General features: G+C 38.7%; 1 protein-coding gene across 1 annotated transcript in view; it reads left to right on the top strand.

The window, feature by feature from the left end:
* The window catches only part of Cfap61 (cilia and flagella associated protein 61), a 262,491-nt gene that overhangs the window by 8,605 nt on the left and 238,495 nt on the right, over window positions 1-15,391 (top strand). The window lies entirely within an intron of this gene.

Raw genomic sequence — 15,391 nt, 5'->3', positions numbered from 1 at the left:
AGACCCTGATAAAGAATATGCTTTACAGAAAAGAAAGAATGTCTTAGCTGGAAAGCCAAGACAGAGAAGGAATGTAAGCAAAAATGTGAGCAAATACGTGGGTAAATATAAGAAACATGACATAAAACAATAATATAATATTGACAAGCTTATGAGATACAAATAATACAATAAAACTAAAATGCAAGACAAAAACTGCATGTAGCTTGGGAGGAACATAACTAGAATGAAAACATTCTTAAATTTGTATTCAAGAGGAGGGTATGGTAGATAGAATGCAGAGATGCTCCCCTTCCCTTCCAAACCATGTATCCTGGCATTTATGGCCTTATTTTATTCCCTCTCACACTTGGATTCTTACTCAGGGCTGGCCCTATGTAGCCAATAGAAATAGTGACTCTTTGACATTAAGTCACACCAAGTCTTGCAACTTCCATTTGGTTGCCTAGAACACTGTCTTCCAGGACCCAATTGCCATAACTGATAAAAGTTTGAATCACATGACTACAAGCAGGTGGTCATTGGACAACCTCAGCTGAGCTCCCAGCCAACAGCCACCATCAACTGTCCGCCATGTGACCATGTGAGCAGGTCTTTTTAGACATGGAATCTTTATAATGTTCTCAGCCACAGCCACCATTTGATTGCAATCACATGAGAGACTCCAGGCAAAAACAGCTCAGTTGAACTCTATTGACCCACAGAACCACAAAAGATAATAATAAATTATTTATTATACATCAATTGGTAACTGAAATAAAAGGTAAAGATTTTGGGGAATGCATAGTATGTTAATGTGGTTAGGATAGTCATTAAAAGAATAGGCACAGAGATTATAATTTCTGATTTATAGAGGGGAAAATGGAATGAGAAACTTAAAATATGCCCTGAATCTAAAAGAAGGCAAAAAAGGAAGAAGAACAGAGAAACAAAATGTAGGACATGTTAAAATTACTTAAGAAGGAAGATGGCGGCGGGGAATGAGTGAGCCGCTCTGTGCTCCGCGCCACCGCCGCCGCAGCGTATGTTGCTGCTTCTTAAAAGAAGAAGTAAAGATCATCAAAGGACATCTGTCGACAAGGATTCAGCACCGTGTCAAGAAAAGGGCCTAGATGGAGTGAATCCGCCACGACTTCAGCACGAGCAGTAAGGCTGCAGCCCCCGAGCTGCCGGGCTCCCTGGGCCCCTTCTCACTCCCCTCTCCGCCTCTCCGCTTCGCTTCTCCCCCGCCATCTCTCCTCCCACGCTCACTCCCTAAATCTAGATCTCAATCTCTTTCCCCCACCCCACCCGCTCTCTCACGTGCCCAGTACCCAGCCCGCGCGGGCCCCGAGGCGCTGCCTCCCCTCCCCCAGCCCGCACCCCCTCCACGGGGGTCCCGAAGGCCACAGCTTTGCCGCCACCGCCGCCGCCGCCGCCGCTGCAGCCACCTCCGCTGCCGCCACCGCTTTCCGCGGAGCACCTTAGAACAGACTCTTAACCGAGTAAAATGGAACAGCTGATAAGATGAGTGACAATTTAAAACCTAAATGATCCAACATGGCGGCGGACGCGGAGAGATCAAGTCTCTAACCCCTTCAGGACGCGGAGAGATCAAGTCTCTAACCCCTTCAGCTGCACGGGCATAGGGAGAAGGAAACTGTCAAAATACTGTTCGCTCAGGACCACTAGGCACGGTTGAGCTGAAGTGGACCCCGGGCGAACGGTCTAGCCTTCTCAGAACACACCGAGCCCGAATTGGCTGCATTCTAGCTCAGGTTCGCCTGCTTCATGGACTCAACACTAATGATCCCACTGAAATAACTAGTCGGCCCGCCTGAACTCAAAGAGGTAAAAGCCAACTGAGCACCACAGCCAGACCCAGGGAATCAGGAGTGACGCAGGACTAGCGGTGCAGGACTCCCAGCTATTGCTATCACCAGTGCTGACAACAGGTCCCTTGCACCAGCTATCAGGGGAGTTGCTGCTACCTGAGGGCAAATAAATTCGCTGGGGGCCCTCAGCCCCAAGCCCTACAAACTTAGGGTCTGAGGGAGGCAAACAGAAAGGGTGTGCCCAGGCACCCATGAAAACAGGGCTCCCAGGAGCAGCAGACCTGGCGTGTAGTCAGTATTGTGGTGAGTGTCACAGGTGAGCGGGGCCTGGCTTGAGGAACCACAAGAGAAGGCCCTAGGCACTCAGGATTAGAGACCCACACAGTCTGGGAAGAAGAGCTGAGGCACAGTGATTGGTTCCCACCTATCAAGAAGAAAAGCCTGGCCCAGTGGGCATAGCTCCACCAACTGGATGAGAAGTTAATCGAGCTATATGACTGCATTTATTATTATTATTTTTTTTAATGATTATTATTAGTATTTTTTTTTATTTTATTTTCACTTTTTGTTGTTGATGTAGTTGTTGTTCTTTAACGTTCCTATTAATGGTTTCAATTTTTTTAAATTCTTTTTATTTTATTAGTATTACTATTATTTTTTAAACTTTAATTTCCATTTTTTTACTATCATTATAAAATTTTTTCTTTTTTTCTTTTTTTTTTTGTTGGTTTTAAATTTTTATTTTTTTTCGTTTCTTCTTTCTTTCTTTTCACTTTTTTTTTCTTTTGTCTTCTCACTTCTTTCAATTTTCCTATTCCACCTTCCTTGAATTCTACCTGCCTACACTCATTCTCTTTAGTGACTTCTTCCCTCCCCTTCTAATATCTCTCCTCCCCAGTATCACACTAATTGGAGGAGGATCACAGCCACTACCTGCCCTGAAAGGGTGACTTTTCAACTATACAAGAGCAATATAATTAAATAGAGGGGGAAAATATCAAAGACACAACAATTTCACTAAGCAGAAAGAAACGCCAGCAGTATGAAACGACAAGGAAAGAAAGGACCACAGGCAATGCAGGTCAACTCAACTTTAGAAGAGGTAATAGCTGCAACAGATGGAATGTCAGATAGAGAGCTCAGGACATACATGCTTCAGATGATCTGGAGTCTCAAGGAAGACATGAGACAGCAAAATCAGACAATGAAAGATCATATTGACAAACAAATCCAGGAAATAAAAGATCAATTTCACAGGGAGATAGAGGTAATAAAAAACAAACAAATAGAAATACTAGAGATGCAGGAATCAATAAACCAACTTAAAAACTCAATTGAGAATACTACCAGCAGAGTTGATCACTTAGAAGATAGAACATCAGACAATGAAGACAGAATATTTCAACTTGAAAAGAACATAGATAGCTCAGCAAGTCTACTAAGAAACCATGAGCAGAACATTCAAGAACTATGGGATAATATCAAAAGACCAAACTTAAGAGTCATTGGGATACAGGAAGGCACAGAGCTCCAAACCAAAGGATTAAGCAATCTATTCAGTGAAATAATACAAGAAAACTTCCCAGACTTGAAGAATGAGACAGAATCCCAAATCCTAGAAGCCTACAGGACGCCGAATGTGCAAAATCATAAGAGATCCACACCTAGACACATTATAATGAAGATGTCCAACATACAGAATAAGGAGAGAATTTTAAAAGCTACAAGGGAAAGGAAGCAGATTACATTTAGGGGTAAACCAATCAGGATAACAGCTGATCTCTCAACACAGACTCTAAAAGCTAGAAGATCCTGGAATAACATATTTCAAACGCTTAAAGAAAATGGATTCCAACCAAGAATCATGTATCCGGCGAAATTAAGCTTCAGATTAGAAGATGAAATGAAAACCTTCCACGATAAACAAAAGTTAAAAGAATTCGCAGCTAGAAAACCATCTCTTCAAAAAATCCTTGGCAAAACATTACAGGAAGAGGAAATGGAAAATAACATTGATAACCAACAATGGGAGGTAGGACAGTAAAGGGGGGAAAGTAGTCAAAGAGGATAACAAATCAGGTATAGTAACATCAATAAACAAATATGGATAGAAGAACAAACCATATCTCAATAATAACCCTAAATGTTAATGGCTTAAACTCACCAATTAAGAGACACAGGCTAGTAGAATGGATCACAAAACAAGACCCAACAATATGCTGTCTACAGGAGACGCATTTGATAGGAAAAGATGTACATAGACTGAAGGTGAAAGGTTGGGAAAAATCATATCACTCATATGGACCACGGAAACAAGCAGGAGTGTCCATACTCATATCTAATAAAATAGATTTCAAGCCAAAGCTAATCAAAAGGGATAAAGAAGGACACTTCATACTGCTCAAGGGAACCATACACCAACAAGACATAACAATCATAAATATATATGCCCCAAATAATGGTGCAGCCGTGTTTATCAAGCAAACTCTTCTCAAGTTCAAGAGTCTAATAGACCACCATACAATAATCATGGGAGACTTCAACACACCTCTCTCACCACTGGACAGATCTTCCAAACAAAAGTTAAATAAGGAAACTATAGAACTCAATAACACAATTAACAACCTAGACTTAATTGACATATATAGACTATACCACCCAACATCAAGTTGCTACACTTTTTTCTCAGCAGCACATGGAACCTTCTCAAAAATAGACCATATACTATGTCACAGGGCAACTCTTAGACAATACAAAGAGGTAGAGATAATACCATGCATCTTGTCTGATCATAATGGAATGAAACTGAAAATCAATGATAAAAGAAGAAAGGAAAAATCAAGCATCACCTGGAGAATGAACAATAGGTTGCTGAGTGATCAATGGGTTTTAGAAGACATCAAGGAGGAAATTAAAAAATTCCTAGAGTTAAATGAAAACACAGACACAACATATCGGAATCTATGGGACACATTGAAAGCAGTTCTAAGAGGAAAATTCATTGCTTGGAGTTCATTCCTCAAAAAAAGAAAAAACCAACAAATAAATGATCTCATACTTCATCTCAAAATCCTAGAAAAAGAAGAGCAAAACAACAGCAAAAGAAGTAGAAGGCAAGAAATAATTAAAATCAGAGCTGAAATTAATGAAATTGAAACAACAGAAACAATTGAAAAAATTGACAAAACTAAAAGCTGGTTCTTTGAAAAAATAAATAAAATTGACAGACCCTTAGCCATGCTAACGAAGAGAAGAAGAGAGAGAACCCAAATTACTAGCATACGGGATGAAAAAGGCAATATCACAACAGACACTTCAGAAATACAGAAGATAATAAGAAAGTACTTTGAATCCTTATACTCCAATAAAATAGAAGATAGTGAAGGCATAGATAAATTCCTTGAGTCTTATGATCTGCCCAGATTGAGCCAGGAGGATATAGACAACCTAAACAGACCAATAACAATAGAGGAAATAGAAGAAACCATCAAAAGACTACCAACTAAGAAAAGCCCAGGACCGGATGGGTATACAGCAGAGTTTTACAAAACCTTTAAAGAGGAACTAACACCAATACTTTTCAAGCTATTTCAGGAAATAGAAAAAGAGGGAGAACTTCCAAATTCATTCTACGAGGCCAACATCACCCTGATTCCGAAACCAGACAAAGACACTTCAAAGAAAGAAAACTACAGACCAATATCTCTAATGAACCTTGATGCAAAAATCCTCAATAAAATTCTGGCGAATCGGATTCAAATACATATCAAAAAAATTATACACCATGATCAAGTAGGATTAATCCCTGGTATGCAAGGTTGGTTCAATATACGGAAATCAATAAATGTTATCCACCACATCAATAGACTTAAAAACAAGAACCATATGATCATCTCGATAGATGCAGAAAAAGCTTTCGACAAAGTACAGCATCCCTTTATGTTCAAAACTCTAGAAAAATTAGGGATAACTGGATCATACCTCAACATTGTAAAAGCAATCTATGATAAGCCACAGGCCAGCATCATTCTGAATGGAGAAAAATTGAAAGCATTCCCTCTAAGATCTGGTACAAGACAGGGATGCCCTCTCTCGCCACTTCTGTTCAACATAGTCCTCGAAACACTGGCCAGAGCAATTAGGCAGACGAAAGAAATTAAAGGCATAAAAATAGGAAAAGAAGAACTTAAATTATCACTATTTGCAGATGATATGATTCTATACCTAGCAGACCCAAAAGGGTCCACAAAGAAGCTATTAGAGCTAATAAATGAATTCAGCAAAGTGGCAGGATATAAGATCAACACGCATAAATCAAAGGCATTCCTGTATATGAGCGACAAATCCTCTGAAACGGAAATGAGGACAACTACTCCATTCACAATATCCCCCAAAAAGTAAAATACTTGGGAATCAACCTAACAAAAGAGGTGAAAGATTTATACAATGAAAATTACAGAACCCTAAAGAAAGACATAGAAGAAGACCTTAGAAGATGGAAAAATATACCCTGCTCATGGATAGGCAGAACTAACATCATCAAAATGGCGATATTACCAAAAGTCCTATATAAGTTCAATGCAATGCCAATCAAAATCCCAACAGCATATCTTATAGAAATCGATAAAAGAATCATGAAATTCATATGGAATAATAAAAGACCCAGAATAGCAAAAACAATACTAAGCAGGAAGTGTGAATCAGGTGGTATAGCAATACCAGACTTCAAACTATACTACAGAGCAATAGTAACAAAAACAGCATGGTACTGGTACCAAAACAGGCGGGTGGACCAATGGTACAGAATAGAGGACACAGTAACCAATCCACAAAACTACAACTATCTTATTTTTGATAAAGGGGCTAAAAGCATGCAATGGAGGAAGGATAGCATCTTCAACAAATGGTGCTGGGAAAACTGGAAATCCATTTGCACCAAAATGAATCTGAATCCCTATCTCTCGCCGTGCACAAAAGTTAACTCAAAATGGATCAAGGAGCTTGATATTAAATCAGAGACACGGCATCTGATAGAAGAAAAAGTTGGTTATGATCTACACGCTGTGGGATCGGGCTCCAAATTCCTCAATAGGACACCCATAGCGCTAGAGTTAACAAATAGAATCAACAAATGGGACTTACTCAAACTAAAAAGTTTTTTCTCAGCAAAAGAAACAATAAGAGAGATAAACAGGGAGCCTACATCCTGGGAACAAATCTTTACTCCACACACTTCAGATAGAGCCCTAATAACCAGAATATACAAAGAACTCAAAAAATTAGACAATAAGATAACAAATAACCCAATCAATAAATGGGCCAAGGACCTGAACAGACACTTCTCAGAGGAGGACATACAATCAATCAACACGTACATGAAAAAATGCTCACCATCGCTAGCAGTCAGAGAAATGCAAATCAAAACTACCCTAAGATACCATCTCACTCCAGTAAGACTGGCAGCCATTAGGAAGTCAAACAACAGTAAGTGCTGGAGAGGATGTGGGGAAAAGGGCACTCTTGTTCATTGCTGGTGGGACTGCAAATTGGTGCAGCCAATTTGGAAAGCAGTATGGAGATTTCTCGGAAAGCTGGGAATGGAACCACCATTCGACCCAGCTATTCCCCTTCTCGGTCTATTCCCTAAAGCCCTAACAAGAGCATGCTACAGGGACACTGCTACATCGATGTTCATAGCAGCTCAATTCACGATAGCAAGACTGTGGAACCAGCCTAGATGCCCTTCAATAGATGAATGGATAAAAAAAATGTGGCATTTATATACTATGGAGTATTATTCTGCATTAAAAAATGACAAAATCATAGAATTTGGAGGGAAATGGATGGCATTAGAGCAGATTATGCTAAGTGAAGCTAGTCAATCTTTAAAAAACAAATACCAAATGACTCCTTTGATATAAGGGGAGTAAACAAGGACAGGGTAGGGACGAAGAGCTTGAGAAGAAGATTTACATTAAACAGGGATGAGAGGTGGGAGGGAAAGGGAGTGAGAAGGGAAATTGCATGGAAATGGAAGGCGATCCTCAGGGATATACAAAATGTCATACAAGAGGAAAGGAGGGGTAAGACAAGATAATACAAATGGAAGAAATGATTTACAGTAGAAGGGGTAGAGAGAGAAAAGGGGAGGGGAGGGGAGGGGAGGGGGGATAGTAGAGAATAGGACAGACATCAGAATACATCAGACACTAGAAAGGCAATATGTCAATCAATGGAAGGGAAACTGATGTGATACAGCAATTTGTATACGGGGTAAAAGGGGGAGTTCATAATCCACGTGAATCAAACCGTGTAATATGATGTATTAAGAACTATGTAATGTTATGAACGACCAATAAAAAAAAATTACTTAAGAAGAAGATAGAAAAAAGTCAAGTCAGTAATCATAATAAGTGTATTTGGGCAGAACACATTAGTTTAAAGATTAAGGTGAGCGGTGCCAGGCAGGGTGGTACAGACCTGTAATCTCAGCATCTCAGGAGGCTGAGGCAGGAGAATTCCCAAGTACAAGCCGGCCTCATCAAAAGCGAGGTCCTAAGCAACTCAGTGAGACCTGTCTCTAAATAAAATACAAAACAGGGCTGGGGATATGGCTCAGTGGTTGAATGCCCCAGAGTTCAATCCCTGGTACTGGGGGAGGAAAAAAAAAGATTAAGGTGGGCAGATTGGCTGAAAACAAAACAAAAAGTTTATAATTTGTTTATAAGAAATACCTATGATATAAAGGCACAGACATATTTGAAGTAAAAATTTTGGAAAAAAAGATACGCCACTCATAAACCCATGATCTCATAAAAGTAGGACTAGAACTGTTTTTTTTTTTTTTTTAGTACTAGAGATTGAACCCATTGGCACTTAACCACCGAGCCACATCCCCAGCTCTTGATTTTTTTTTTTTTTAATTTTGAGACAAGTCTCAATAAGTTGCTTGGGGCCTCCATAAATTGCTGAGGTTGGCTTTGAACTCATGATCCTCCTGCCTCAACCTTCTAAACTGCTGGGATTACACCATGCCCAGTTTAGAACTGCTATTTTAATAACTGACAAAAATATACTTTAGGGAAAAAAGCATCACTACAGATAAGGAAAGTTTCTATATGATGATAAAACATTTTATTCCTGGAGGAGTTATGACAACTTTAAATTTATGTTTCTTAATGACACAGTCCCAAAATTTACAATACAAAAATAATAAAACCAAAAAATGAACTTTACATATTCACCACCACAATGGGAGATTTTAATATATACCTCTTAATAAATAGAATATCAAGGTAGTAAAAATCAGTAGCAATAGAAAAGATTTTCAGAGCACCAAAATTAAAAGAACTTGATCTAATAGGCTTATGTAGAATATTGTACTGAAAAATGAAGAATACAAAATCTTGTTAGGTGTTGTTTATACATGGAAACATGTATAAAAACTGATCATCTCTTGAGCTATAAAAAAGGCTCAACAAATTTCCCTACTTAATATCATATATGACACATTCTTTGACCACAATACAGTGGAGTTAGAAATCAGTAACAAAATGATAATTTGAAATTTTTTGTTTTCTGGTATGGAGGATTGAACTCAGGGGAACTCAAACACTGAGCCACATCCCCAGCCCTATTTTGCATTTTATTTAGAGACATTTTATTTAGAGACTCTCACTGAGTTTCTTAGCACACTTTTGCTGATGCTGGTTTTGAAACTGGGATCCTCCTACCTTAGCCTCCTGGGCTGCTGGTATTCAAGGTGTGCACCATCATGCCCAGCTTCATTTGAAAAATTTTAAATGCAGTTATAACATGGGTCAAAAGCAATAGAAAGAAAATTAGAATACACCAAGATTTGAATGAAAATAAAGAAACATATGTTAAGTATAATCTAATGCAGCTAAGCCAATGTGGAAATTCATTCTTTGGAAGCTTCCACTCCTAGTACTCCTCACACCTCTTTGTATCCTCCCTGCTGCTTTTGGCCACATCTTTTAAATCTGGTCTGTGCCTGGGACTTACCCAATAGAATGTGTTGGCAGTGGTGCTGTGCTGTTGAACAGCCCAAGCATTAAGATGGCCTGGCACCAGGGCTGGCACTGGGGGGAGACAAACAAACCATTTAGGGCATTCACATTCTCAGGTTCTCACTTGCACAAACCTGAGAGTGAATATTTCCCTTCATTTTGAATCCTGAGTGCCTCTCTTGCTTCACTTAGTCTCAGCTCTGCTCGGCAGCTTTTGAGTTTGTGCTCTTCGAAACCTCATACCTCCGTGTAACTAGCCTTATGAGTCTGCTGGAGAGACCACATGGAGAAACCATGAGGGAGGACATATCACAAGAGAGAAAGGATAGAGGAGAATCAATGAACCCAGGTCCGTAGGTCCTAACTGACCTCTACCCAGTTAAACCACTCTCCTGCAGGCACAAGACACATGAGTGAAGAAGCCATCTTGGAGGTTCTTATCCCTGCAGATACTCCTGCTATTCCCTTTCTGAGTTTCTAACCTACAGAAACATGAGAAAATTAAATGGGGCAACTTCTAAATTTGGAGTAGTTAGTTATGCAGAAATAAATGAACAAAATAGCAAACCTTAGAGGGAACTTATAGCCTTAAATGCTTATAGTAGGAGATGAGAAAGTCCTAAAATACAGACTCCAAGTACACCTCTAAGTTAGAAGAAAAGTAGTAGAACCAATTCAAAGAAAACAGAATGAAGGAAATAAAGGATGCAAGCATTTAATAATGAAATAGAAAGCGATGTCTGGTAGAGGGTAAAACCAACAGTTCTTTAAAAATGTTAACGGAAGAAAGAACTTCTGACCAGATTAATTCAAGGGTTGGGGGGAGGTGGCAGGAAGAACTAAATTGAACTTCCTAAAACAGAAAGAGAGAATTTTGTTTAACTCAACTTTGTGAGGCTAAGGTAATGTTAACACCAAAATCAGAGAAGGACAATACAAGAAAGGAGGGTTTGCCAATCTTATACAAAGGGAGAAATGAAAGTTATATTCAACCTTGCTGATTAACACAGATGCAAAATTCTAAACAAAACATTAGGAAAACAATCTAGTGAGAACTGAAAAGATAACTGCATCGTGATCAAAGTGAACTGATTCTGGAATTAAAGGTTGGTTTACTATGAGAACATTGATTATTCATCACTTTAACAGACTGAAGGAGGAAAAACTATAGAATCCTTCAATAAATGAAGAAAGACATTTGATAAAAGTCAACACTTATTTTAGTAATAGCTTAATAAAATAAAACTATAAGAGAGTTCCTATAACATGCTAATAGTGTCTAAAAATTGTTTTTAAAAACTACACATAATGCTAAAATATTATAGTTTTTTATTAGAGCAGTACGAGGATATTGGTTTTCATGGTTTCAGTTCATTATTGACTAGAGATCCTTCATGTTCCATTAAGAAAAAAACAAGACATTAAGATGCATTGGGACATGAAAGGAAGAAATAAAACAACCACTGAAGATGATATATTCTTTATTTAGAAAATTGGAAAGGATATATGAACAAATCATTAACATCAATACCAAAACTTTAAAGTGGCTAAATGCTAAGTCAGCCATACTAAGTTGCTGGCTGTGAAATAAAATCCAATTTCATTGTTATATACAGTAGTAGCACCAAATGGATAGAAAACATTTTGCCATTTACACTCATGCCTAAGAGTTGTACCTAGTAGTACAACTGATAAAATAATTCCAAGCTCATTCTGGGGTAAATTGTCAATTATTGAAAGGCACTTAAGGAAGAACTAAGTAAATCCAGAGGTATGCCACGTCTTGCTTGCATAGGAAGATCCAATATCATTAAGTCAATTCTGCCCCTAATCAAAGTTCTAGGAGGATTAGTTGTTGAACTTGATAGTATAAGTATAAATTAATTTGGGAAAGCAAAGTACAGAGACAATCCGAAAGAAGAAAAATGAGATGGGGAGACTTGCTCATGAAAAGACTCAAAGGTATATTACTTAGAACAGCATAGTAATAACCAAAAAATTGACGGAGACCAATGAGCCAGAATAGAGACGCCAGAAACAGACCCACATGCATATGAAAACTTGATAAAGATAGAGCGAGCAAAAGGACATAAGGGAAAAGGATGTGACATCCAACAAATGATGCTGTGATCATTTGTTACCCCTGTGAAAAAGAAAAAGGGTGTAAACTTTGTGTGTCATACAAACTTTCAAAAAATCAGTTCTGGGTGAATTTAAGACTTAAATGTTAAAAACATATCTAACATCAATGACAGAACCTCCTGGATTCCAAATTCATTTATCCAACTCCCTGATGGGCATGAACCCTTGGATACTTACTAGGTACTTCAAACCTAGCATGACCTCCACTTGCTTTCAGTCTCCCCTTCCCATTATTTTCCACCCCAGTATCTCCAGCAACTCCATCTTTCCACTTGTTCAGACCCAATGCTCAGTGCCATTTTTGTTCCTTCCCTCACATCTTGCTTCAGCAAAATTTGTCCGCTCCCTTTGGCTTGAGCAGGAAGGGCTGAGGACTTAACTGTCCATGTCATCACCCATTTTCATCAGCCTTCGAGGGCCAGTTCTTTTATGGTATATTCAGAAGATGGAATACTGCATGTATATATGTGTATATTACAAGTGAGTCCTTTTTTACAGATTGTTTTCTCTTTCCTAAAACCTTCCACAAACCCATTTGCCCCAAGCCTGTACGTGGTCACATACTAATTACCTGAAAGCTTTACTTTTGACCATCATGTATTCCAGCTGGAGTGATGTGAGGGTACCCTGAATCCATGTGTGTTTATATTTTCCAAATTCACAGATCAAGAAGTATGATTTCTTTCATAGGAGGGGAGCAGTGAAAAAATGTATGTTAAAATGAAATCCTTGTAACTGGAAAGATTGTGACCTACCCCAGAAACCAGCATATTGTCAAAAGTAAAGTAAATTTACATTTTCACGAATTTCTAAGAGCTTCCAATACAGCTGCTACCAAGCCCATGGGTGTATTTCATTTTTCTTTGTTTTTTTTTTTTCTCAGTGATATTGGGGGTTGAAACTAAGGCCTCACATATGCTAGGCGAGTACACCCCCATCCATCATTTTTCATATCAGTTAACTCCTGTCCCCTTGCCAGGCCAACCTCAAGGCTTAACAACTTATTTTGTAGGCATTTATAAAAACAGTGTTTCCTTTTCTCATCTATTGGTTCAATTTTATTTTATTGACTGCCTGCTTAGTCACAGAGATACAGAAATAATAAAACTAAAATGATATTTTAGCTAAAATTATGGCTAAATTTTAGGGGTGAAGATAAGCAGATTGGGCAAAGCATAGGAAGAGATGGGGAGAGCAGAAAGAATCCTCCCTGTTGCAGATGTCACAGTGGTGACACGAGGCATGGATCACCTTCCCAGGCTGCTGGTCCACCCATGATGAACACTGGGAATACTGAGCTCTCTTTTATTCATTCAGTTTAACAAAACAGAAAGGGCATCTGCCATTTCACTAAGATTTTATTAAGTTCACTTAAATAAGTTTTGTCAGTACTTGGAAAATTCCCTAAACCAGTTGAATAAATGAGACATTCATGAAAAAAGCTCTGATTTCCATTGCTGGATAAAACATAATTTGTGTGAAATATACATGTGTGAATGACATATGTATTGCCTATATATTAATAGTGCTCTTTTAGTTTGTGATTGGATGATTACCAAGAACAATTTAAAATCCAGCTCTTAAAAAATATACCTTCTCTCTTTTTTTCTCCTCATCTTTCCCTTTTTTGCTCTCAGGATGATTTTATCTGTCCCATAGAGGATGTAATGGCTAAGAGGTAATAAGAAATGGAAATTATATACACAAAAGGATAATGCCGCCAAAGTTACTTTTTATTACAGTTAGCTATTTGGAAATTGTAGTGCATTTTCCCATTGAAACAAAGTTATCCCTGGCTCACTTCCCAGGCCAACCCACAAAAGCTTATTTAATCTATAATGTCTGTGTAGTATGGTACTGTGCTAATTGTACTATAGAATCCAGCCACCATCCTAAGTTTCCCATGGATAAATGCATTTCAAGTTAAAATTGGGATTCCAGGAAACACATTGTTCCTTGCTTCCCTGAGGCGATGGTGGCTGCCTGTCCCCAATTTTGCCCACTTCTTCCTTCCCACCACCACCATGGTCGTCACAGCTGACGTGCACAGGGTCTGGTACCATTGGTGTTTTTTCATCTGAACTAGAGGGAGGACTTTCAGCCTGAGATCATAGCTCAGGGGGTTGGGGACAGAAAAGTCCAGAAGACCAAGAGCTGAAGCGATAGAAGAGGGGCAGTGGCTTCAGTGAATCAGGTGGGGAGAAGTCGGGAGCCTGTATCCTTTTGCTATTGGGTTCCCTGTGTGGATCTATATTCTAGACACCCAAGGAACCATCCATTCCTTTCACTGAAAATCAAGGACTGAGTCGGATCCTTGAACCACTGGCACCCTTAAATATCACCGTGTCCAAGCAGTATGATCATATGTGGCTCCGTGTGTCTTCCTATGAGAGAGGACTGTGGTTGTAGGTGCTGAAATTGACATCATGAGCACATGTTTGCCATAGATGCCAGCATATCTGCTAGAACCCAAGGTGATATAAGCATGAGTAATTTTTTACTGAGTCTCAAAGAAAATATCCATAAACCATTGAGATGCAAAAAGTGCTTAGGAAAAATTCCAACTCCTGAGCCACATGGCCTTTGTAACATGAGGGCAAAGCACAAGAGCTAAGAAAACATATGAAATTATATGGCTCCACTCTGGCTGCACCTTTACTCACCACCCTATATAAATATGAACATCCCACACCAATGGGTTGCTGTCTGTCCCTATGGAGATAGCCTGTATTCTCCCTTGAACGTATATTCCTTGCTTTATCCCCAAAATGTCTCTCTTTGGAGATTGCTGCTATTCTCCTTGAATGTGTATCTACTTTCTGAATAAGCCTCTGTCTCTTCCCTTAAAATAAATAAGTAAACACTATATCTTAGTTTTTATAGTTACTTCCTATTAATAGTAAGAAATGCTGATTTTCCATTTATAATACTGATGTAAATTAAGATACCAATGCAAATTTCCTGTTAAAATATTCTTACTTAAGCCAAAAGTGAATTAATTTAAAGAAGAAAACTAAATTAGGGCAGGGGAAGTACACGTGTGTGAGAGACTGCTGTTTAGTGTACTGTTCTAGTAATGTGATTTGTGTCAAGTAGGAAAAAGCAGGTTATAAACAGTACAGACTGCAATTCCATTTTTAAAAACACACAAAGTATATTTCAACATATAGGACACAGTATTTAAGATGTTTTTCCATTTTTTTTTCTCTTCTTGTTTGTATTTTCTCTGCACTGGCAATGTATTCTTTCTGCAATAAAACAATGTAACTAAAAGGCATATGTAACCTTCCATTTTCCCCTGTCTTCCTTCCCCAACTCCTCAGCTAGATGCTATCTTCTTTCCTGTTTTCTTCAATAAGGAAATTGGGTAACTCCTGACATCTTTGCTTTTTGAACGGAAGTTTA

This window comes from Urocitellus parryii, chromosome 6, assembly GCF_045843805.1.
Source record: "Urocitellus parryii isolate mUroPar1 chromosome 6, mUroPar1.hap1, whole genome shotgun sequence".
Taxonomy (NCBI): domain Eukaryota; kingdom Metazoa; phylum Chordata; class Mammalia; order Rodentia; family Sciuridae; genus Urocitellus; species Urocitellus parryii.
The sequence above is the reverse complement of the archived record's forward strand: the minus strand, read 5'-3'. Positions and strand labels throughout refer to the sequence as shown.